Source organism: Palaemon carinicauda, chromosome 35 (genome assembly GCF_036898095.1).
Source record: "Palaemon carinicauda isolate YSFRI2023 chromosome 35, ASM3689809v2, whole genome shotgun sequence".
Taxonomy (NCBI): domain Eukaryota; kingdom Metazoa; phylum Arthropoda; class Malacostraca; order Decapoda; family Palaemonidae; genus Palaemon; species Palaemon carinicauda.
The window spans coordinates 3,815,380-3,825,379 of NC_090759.1; the positions used below are offsets into that span (position 1 = coordinate 3,815,380).

Here is a 10,000-nt window from a genome sequence, read left to right on the forward strand (position 1 = left end):
AGTGTCATGTGATATCTGCGAATGACGAAGGGCATACCTTCTAAGAAATGGCTAAAGTGACGGGCAGCCCAGTGCACCGCCAGCAATTCGCGATCGAAGGTAGAATAACCCGATTCTGCCTTTGACAGTTTCCTGCTGAAATAGGCCAATGGACGGGGCGAGCCGTTGACCACTTGTTTGAGTACAGCACCAATAGCGACGTCGCTGGCATCGGTGGAGAAAAGGAGAGGGGCATGTGGGATAGGAAAAGTGAGAGCCGCAGCAGTTGATAGGGTCTTCTTTGCATTGCAGAAGGCTGCTTCTTGAAGGGGACCCCACTTCAGGTCCTTTGGCTTGCCCTTGAGGGAAGCATAGAGGAGAGCAAGAGTGGCGGCTTTGGTTGGCAGAAAACGGTGATAATAGTTGATCATGCCCAAGAATTCCTGCAGAGCTTTATTGGTTGAGAGCGCGGGGAAGTCCTGAACGGCTGCTACCTTCTCAGGGAGGGGATGGACTCCTTCAGGAGTGATGTGGTGCCCTAATAACGACACTTCGTTGGCACCAAAGGTACACTTGTCGTACCGGACTACAAGGCCGTTTTGTTGCAGGTGGTCGAGCACGATGCGAGGTGACGAAGGTGTTCCTCTTTTGAGGAGGAGAACACAAGTATGTCGTCCACATAACATACACAGAAAGGGAGGTCCCCTAAGATGCCATCCATTCGCTGATGTGGAGAGCGAGGTTGGAGGGGGCGGGTTGATGAGGTGTCGACAAGTACGAGTCTGCGTTGACCAATCGTCAGTGGGCGACATTGACCAGAAGGTAGAAATGAGAGAGGAAATCCGCACCGAGGATTGGCAATGTGACGTCAGTAACGAGAAACTTCCAATTAAATTTACTGTTTCCGAACGATAATGTGAGGTTCTCGTAACCGTAGGTGGGTATCGCGGATCCGTTGGCAGCTACCAAGCGGACGTCGGCAGACATAGACAGACTGCGTCGTGTTCTGAAGAGTTCCCTTGGGAAATGAGAATGACAAGCACTCGTGTCTACCAAAAATCGCACGCCCGTTCCTGCATCATGTAAAAAGAAAAGATTAGAAACACGGGAGGCCACCGCCACGAGCAATGGCCTACTTACACGTTTTTTGACCACTGACAATCCTTGGCACATTTCTTCGCGGTTGCCCCGAATCTGGTGAGGTAGTAGCAAAACTGCGTCGGATGGGAGGTAGTAAGTGGCTGTAGAAGTTGTTGGTTAGGGCGCGAGCGAGTGGTGGGTGGTGGGTGGCTTTGTCGCCGCTTCTGCACGTCACGGGGTAGGCGTGTATGTCCTACGGCATTCACGTCAGCTTCGGTTGATGTTGAATAGGCGTCCTCTTCGTCAGGGGTGGAGGCGTTGATGGAGGTTTTGAAGTGGCTGTCCATAAGGGCGTCGGCTCTGGTCATCAAGTCCTTTATGGGTAAACTATCGACATCGGGTATGGCAGCGCGTATAGGTCCGGGTAAACAGCGTATCCAAAGGGAACGAAGTAGGTTCACCTCACAAGGAGAAGGAGAGCCATCCGCAGCAGGCTGCAGGCGAGCGATACTGGTCATCTCCCTGAGGGCAAGCGAAGCCCTTTGGTCCCCCAACGGTTGTTGCGAGAGCTGAAAAAGCTTTGCTATACGGGCGGCTGGCAACGGCGAGTACTACTGCAGAAGGTATGTTTTGAGGGCGTCATCCGCTATTGGGGTGTCTCCTTGTTCACAAAGCCAGTCGGATATTTCCGAGAAGGTGTCCTCGGGTATCGCCGCGAGAACACAATCTGCTTTGGTGGTGGAGCGAGTCACCCCCTTGATGCGAAACTAGACTTCTGCGCGCTGAAACCAAGCAAACGCCTTTCCGGTGGCGAACGATGAAAGTTTCAATGGGGCAGCCGCAGCGCCAACTTCCGTAGAGTCCACCATAATACTAACGATGGAGGGGCGAGGGGGGGTGGAAGGGGGGAGGAGCGAGTCGACTTCAGGGGTCACCAATGTGACGGGCCGTGAGAAGGTTATGACTCAAAGACAGTATTCAAGCAACTGAGTGAGTTTATTATAGAACACTCGCCTTTATATACAAAAGCTTAAAGCAACAAGAAATTTCATGTTAAAAAACAGACACTGTTACAGATGAGAAAAACAGACACGTTTATTCTGGCACTTTTCAGTACGAGGGAAGAGCGAAGATACAAGTATAATATATACACAAAATGAACTATGTACGATCGTGTGACACACGGTTGGTACATTGCTCATAGAAGTATTAATGAAATCTCTATAGGGTCAAAGAAGAAGAAGCATATACCCAGCAAAAAGAGAGATGGTTTTATTATAACAACAGAGGATGGAGAAAGGCAACGTTAGGTGGAACTCTTTAGCAAGATCAGGAATAGGAGATACCAAGGGAATATTTTGATTGGTATACCTGAAGCTGATGAAGATCTGATTTGCCAATGAAAGAATTCAGTGTGTTTGGAGTCGAAGCTATAATTGAAGAAAAAAAAATCAGGAGATGGAAATCCCCTGGTTATGATGGAATAACTCCTGAGATGATACTGGATGAAAATGAAGTGACCTCCAGAATACTTACAAGATTGTTTTATAAAATGTAGCATGAAGAGGCGAGACCTGATGAATGGAGTTAGGAGTGTTGGGGAAAATGGCAAGAAAAAGGAGACCTGACTAATTGCAATAATTACAGAGGCATCACATTTATGTCAGTTGTCATGAAAATATAAATTATTCTTATTCCAAAGAGACCAGAGAAAAAGATTAATGAAAAGCTCAGAGATGGAAAAATAGGATTTTGAAAAAGGTAGAAGTTGTACTGATCAAACGTTCATTTTAATACATGTTGTACAGAAATGCGTAGAATATAGAAATCCCCTTGTGATGCCAATTATGGAAAATGAAAAAGCCTTTGATAGTGTGCACCGGCTAATTTTGTGGAATTCCTCTTGAAGATATAAATTTGATTAAGTATGTTCATGTGCATAGCAAGTAAAAAGTTAATAATAGTGGAGTCCAATCAAATGAATTTCCAGTGAACAGTGGAGCATTCAAAGGGAATATGTTGTCACCTATGTTGTTTATCCTCCTCACTGATTTTTTAATGCATTGAATAGTTTGAGATGGCGGAGAAGGATTGGACTGGATCCGTAATAGAAAATTAGCTGAACTGGAGTATGCTGATGATGTTGTCTTCATTAGTGGAACACCATCGTATATGCAATGCTTGCCTACCAGAATGCATGAAATACCACAGGAGGTTGGGCTCAAGTTCAATAGAAAAAGACAGAGATGATGAGAACGGAATATACAATGGAAGATTAAATATCATTGGAAGGAGAAAGGATTAGTAAGGTAGAATTATTCAACATTTAGGAACTATGATCTCCAATACAGGGTCATTAGAGTTGGAGTTTAGTGAAAGATTAGAAAAACCAAATCCAATAATGGCTAGCTTTAGTAAAATTTGGAAATCAAATTAGCTGAAATTACATATAAAAATAAGGCTATATATCAGTTTAGTGAGATCTGTGTTACTGTACGGACATGAGTCATGGTATGACAATGAAAAACTCTCTAACAGATTTAGTAGAATTGAGAACAAACCCCTCAGAAAAATATTAGGAGTTAAATGGCAGGACAGGATTAGAAATGAAACTATAAGAGAAATTACTCGAGTGCCATATATGGAAGAGGTCATGGTGAGGGGTAGATGGAGATGGTTTTGGCATGATCTTCGCACTCCACAAGAGAGATTACTTCACCAAACGTTTAACTGGGGTCCACAAGGCACTAAAAGAGTTGGAAGATCCAGACCTGCATAGCATGACTAGGAAGCGTGGAGTAGATGATGAATTGAGGAGTATTAAATTAAAAGCTCAAGATAAAAATGACTGGCGAAATCTGAGTGAGGGTTTATATATATATGTATATATATATATATATATATATATATATATATATATATATATATATATATATATATATATATATATATATATGAACATATATCACAGGCACACGTGATTTTAATTAATGTAAATATCACCCACGAAATGCATTTAATACCGAATTCTATCTTGGGAATACATATCCACTTGGAATTCATTTTATGGTAACAGCTTCTGGCCGGGTGGTGATTCGAACCACCACCTGTACGGCTAGAAACCATGCTGGCAGGGACCTTACCGACCCTAGTACCGACCCTAGTCTCTCTTGATAGCTGAGTCGGTAGGGTCCCTGCCAGCATGGTTTCTAGCCATACAGGTGGTGGTTCGAATCACCACCCGGCCAGAAGCTGTTACCATAAAATGAATTCCAAGTGGATATGTATTCCCAAGATAGAATTCGGTATTAAATGCATTTCGTGGGTGATATTTACATATATATATATATATATATATATATATATATATATATATATATATATATATATATATATATATATATACAGAGAGAGAGAGAGAGAGAGAGAGAGAGAGAGAGAGAGAGAGAGAGAGATAGTCATTATGTGAAATTTTATAGAAAATCATGCTGAATTTGATACACTCGCGCGTTTTTTCTAATTTTTGAAAGAATGTTTTTATAAACTCAATGAAAATCTTGGTACGAAAACCACTATTGCTATAACTTAGATATTGTAAATAGGTTACAATAAGTTTGATTAAATATCTTTCCTCTTTCCAGGTCCTCCAATAAAAGTAATACGGACAGGAACATAACTGAAATAATGTGATTTATTCTGTCCCTTTTAACCTTTCTGGTAATGTGTAAACAACTGATAAATAAGAATTATAATTATTTAAATGAAATAACCATTTCTAAGAAAATCTTATTTTTTCCAACATTCTGACCATGGACCACTCTTAAAGAGAACCTGGAGCAGCTAGCTCCCACGACCAGGAATTCCTGCAACCTCCCCCCCCCCCCCCCCATCCCCTCCAACAGGTCTAAATACTCCTCCCAGCGTGCGTGACCCTGACCTCACTTGTTTATCCACAATGCACCAAGAAGCCCTCAGAAGTACCTATCTCCACTGTCGTTTTATCTTGTGCGTTCAGAGTATTTAACGTTTCATATCGTGTATTGTTCATTTAATATTAAATCGTCACTGTTGTATGACTGTTAAAATAAGGAAGTCTTCAGTTTCCTCTTGAAAGCCTCAATGTCTTCAATCATTTTGATGTTTCGTGGGAGCTTATTACATAGTCTCGGGGCCACATATTTAAAGGCTCTGGTGCCTAAAGTAGACATATATCTAGGTTCCAGTAGCTTGAAGCCTTCTGTAACTATTCTCATGTCAACACGATTTGTTGGCTTCGCAATATGTAGCAATTCTCTTCAGTATTTTGAACGACCGGTTCTGATAACTTGGTGGGTTATTGTGCATATTTTAAATTCAATTCTCGCTTTTATCGGCAGCCAGTGTAAATCAATTAGTATAAGGGTGATCCTTTCTCTAAGTGGGACACCTTTTATCAGTCTTGCTCCTCTGTTTATTATGTTTTGTAATTTCTTAAGTTGCACTTTTGGTAAATTGTAATAGATAGAGTTGCAGTAGTAAATCCTGGTAATAGCAGTTTATCACAAGTTTCTTTATAGATTTTTTGTCCAGGTACTTTTTTATAGATGGAATATTTCTTAGATGATAACCAGCAGTTTTTATTACATTATTCATCTGGGCATTTAGAGACAGGTTGCAGTCAAGTAATACACCTAGGTCTCAAACTTTACTAGATATTGGCATTGAGTCATTATTTATGTTCATTTGAATATCACCCAAGTTTCTTATGCTGTTTCTCTTACTCACCACCACCATGAATTCAGTTTTATTCTCCTTTAATTTTAGTTGTTTAAATGTCATCCATTCTCTAACACTATCAATAATTCGGTTTAGAGTTTCAGTAGTGTCATCTATACCATTTATGGAGAAGTAAAATTGTGTCATCCGCAAATAATTTGAAATCCACACCAGAGCTTTGTAGTATTTTCGATACACCAATAGTATAGATGCAGAATAAGATTGGGCTAAGTACCCTCCCATGGGGTACCCTCTGTTTAAGGATTCATATGATGAATACGAGTTTCCAATCTGTACACAGTAATTTCTACCAAATAAGTAGTCTTTTAGGTATTCAAAAGTATGATGTTCAACGCCGATGGACCGTAGATCATTTAGTAGCAGTTCATGCACAACTGTATCAAAAGCAGCACTGAGATCGAGCAATATTAAAATGCCACATTTATTTTCATCCATCATTTCCACCATATCATTTACAACAGAGCAGATGGCCATCTCCATAGAGTATAGTTTTCTGTAAGCAGATTGGTTGTCAGGCAAAGCTTCTATTACTTCTAAGTGACTGACTATTGTTCAAGAATTACGTATTCTATCATTTTTAAAACAAAGGATAGATTTGAAATAGGTCTATATGAGCCTAATTCCTGGTAGTCCAGTGCACTTTCCAGAACAGGTGTGACTACAGCCATTCTCTCAGATTTGGGAAAGTTATGTTCATCAATGATTGCATATGCTATTTTCATTATTATTTCGGCTAGACTGGAAAAGTTTCTCTCTCCAATTACTTCAGATATTGGCATAGGATCGATAGCGCAACGATGTTGCACTCGCACAATTTCCATATTGGAGGTCGAGGGCCACGAGATCAACACACAAGAAAACACACAAAGCTACAGGAAAACTCTGACATACGCAAGCGAGATGATGGTCAAGAGGACGACCAGAGTAAGAAGGTGTTAATGGTGACCTTGAAAGTCAAGTCTAGCATCCCTCTAAGGCCAGCTGGGAAACAAGAGAGGCCAGGGTCACACAGATGAGAAGGGGGGATTGGGGTGGGGCTTGGCCTGTGGGGAGGGAAAATCTTTGGTCAGCAAAGACACGATAGAGTAAATTCCTATTTATTGGGACGTGGGAAGTATTCGTATCGGAACAACTGATTTTTTTCAAAGTCTTTCTTTTTCATGGCCACACCATTCCAGATACAGAAAGTAAACATTCTTTTATAAATTCTCTATCACATGTATGAATGTCAAACATACTTCCACGTATGCGCGTATATGAAGCAAGAAACTGATCTTCTCTACAAAGGCTCAATGATATGAGAAGTATGATATCCGTCCAAAGTGACGGATTGACCAACGCTAATCCTGAATAATGAAAACCATGGAAGATGTGTGAAGGTTGCTAAAACATTCATTTCAAGGTATAGGAGAAAAGTTATTTACCCCTTGATTATGCTGCTTCATGAATGAATCTTTATGAAGCTATTCGTTCCCCGGCACGTCTTCCTGCACCAGAACATCTGGAATGATTGACACAAGAATAAATAGAAAAACAGTCTCAGTAATGGACTGAGAGCTTGATCCCAGGAGGAGAGATAAGCTCTTGGGAGCCGCTGACAGGAAGCTGGGACCGCCATCTTGTGAGCAGATAGGGGAACATCTACCGCAGCTGAGCAGAGGCTACACACGCAGTCGGCGGGTAGAAAGATGGTTGGCCGACCTGATCTGAGTCTGCCGGCGGACCCTGGTAGGGGAGCTTGAGCAAAAGATCCAGGCTGAGTGACGAACATGGAGCCGCTAGCCGCGGTGAAGGACCACTCGCTGAGAAAGGAGCTCTACCCTGGGACAGGTGCTCAAACTTCGCCATCATCTCCCTCAACAGCCCTACTATGTCCGACATAGCCGCCTCTGGTGAGGAGAAGAGATCCCGGAATAACCAGGAAGCGAGGGGTTAGCCTGACTCCCGGACAGGAAGGAAGAGACACGAGGTCCCGACACAGTCTCGTTAGAGATCTCATCCAAACTGTTGGCAGTCCCGGAGACAAAGAGATTCCCGCACATTGGAAATCGTAGAGTAGGCAGAAGGAGGATGAGACCCACTGCCTTTCATCAGGGGTGACCTGTCTTTTTTCACTAGGAACAGAGAACGTGTGGATCAAGCCCGGCGTGTGAAAGGGAGGTGCAAGCAACTTTCTATCTACACATGAGCAATGACGCTGCACATGCACAGACTCTTTGCTTAGCGAACACGCAAGGAAAGCCAGGTAAGACAGGGAACGCAAAGACAACACACACGCTAACACCAGGAAAAAACTAAGGTCGCAAGAGAAGCTGGAGAGACGACCTGACACGTCAACGACCAAGAGTAGATTGGTGGCCTTTTACATAGGCAGGTACTTCTGGGGGCTTCTTCTTGGTACATTGTAGGTAAACAAGTGAGATCAAAGTCACGCACGCTGAGAGGGGGGACTAGGTCTTGGGGAGGAGGGGGAAGTCCTGGTCGTCGGAGCTAGCTGCTGTAGGTTCTCCTTAAGAGTGGTCCGTGGTGGAACAAATATACTTATGATCAAACATACTGCATATGTTAAAAAAAATCTGTTATATCTTTTTTTACCATATTATGAATAAATATCTCAATCAGTGAATAAAATATGTATGCCATCAGCAATGGAAATAAACTGATAAGAAAACAATTAGAAATAATTATGAGCAATAAGATAAAACCAACCAGGGCATATATTCTTAAACTAACCATAATTCATTGATACAATTATTATTACTATTATTATTATTATTATTATTATTATTATTATTATTATTATTATTTTTATTATCAGTAGTAGTATTAGTAGTAGTAGTAGTGGTAGTAGGAGTAGTTGTAATAGTGTCTCTAATAAATTTATATTATCATTATTTTTACTATTTTTTAATCACAGTCTACAGAGACTGGCGGTTTATAATGTGGGGTTCTGGGTTATATCCAGCTTATTATTATTATTATTATTATTATTATTATTATTATTATTATTAATAAAATGAATTAGAAACCAAATAGAGGCCTTACTCGTCTGACGAAGAATTACTTCAAAGAAATCTGATCCAAAATCATTATGAGCAGAAAAGTTGTAGGATCCGAAATCATCTTCTTGGGCGTCTCTGATGGATAAGGTATGTCGAATTCCATCCTTTGTCACCCACTGTTCCACTTTGTATCGATCGTTCTCTGTAAGCAAAGGTCAGGTTATAAGTGCTAATACCTGGTTTGCTAAAAAAAAAAAAAAAATGATAGAGAAGTTAATGAAAGTTTTTGGTAGTGTAATAATAAAGATGATTTTAGTTTGAGACGAATAATTGTGAAGATTATTCAACCTATTGATGCTTTTTCGATTTAAGGAAATAATAATTTTAGTATTTTATTCTTATTATGAGATAGAAACTACACTTAATTGTGGTATAACAAACAATTTAAAAGAAATTTATATGAATTATAAAGCCACTCAAACAGTATTATTATTATCATTATTATTATTATTATTATTATTATTATTATTATTATCATTTTCTAAGACAACCCTAGTTGGAAAAGTAGGATGATATAAGCCAAAGGTCTCCAATAGCGAAATATCGAAATATAGCCCAGTGAGGAAAAGAAATAAGGAAATAAATAAACTAAAATAGAAGTAATGAACAATTAATTTTAAGAATAGTAACACCATCAAGATAGATCTTACATACATACCGTATAGAGAGATTTATATCACCCTGTTCAACGTAAAAATTCATATAATATCTTTACGAATAAATCTATTGTAAAATAAAATTAATTTTTGCCAATACAAGAAATGCTTAACGTTGTAGTAATGGGAGGCTTTTATAATATCTTAGGATTAGAATCTATATCTCCAAAGCTCGTAATAGCAACGATTTCATCAACCTCCGCTAATGAAGAGCAATCATGAGTTCCCATAGATCACGTGACATATTTACGAGCTCCCTCACCTAAGTTTATTTCCTTTCCGTGTCGAGTCCAAATGATCTTCAGTGATTGCACAGAAGTGCCAGCAATGCTGCATTCCAGCTTTGCAGTGTTTCCCACTTTACTCCATTGGTCCGGGGCGCAGCTGACGCGAGGGGGAACCTGGAGTGACGAGGGGTTGGTGGATGAATATAGTCAATTTATTCAT

The 10,000-nt window shown here is 40.4% G+C and overlaps 1 pseudogene; it reads right to left on the reverse strand.

Annotated features, from left to right (window-relative positions):
• The window catches only part of LOC137627603 (irregular chiasm C-roughest protein-like), a 95,376-nt pseudogene that overhangs the window by 12,015 nt on the left and 73,361 nt on the right, over positions 1–10,000 (reverse strand).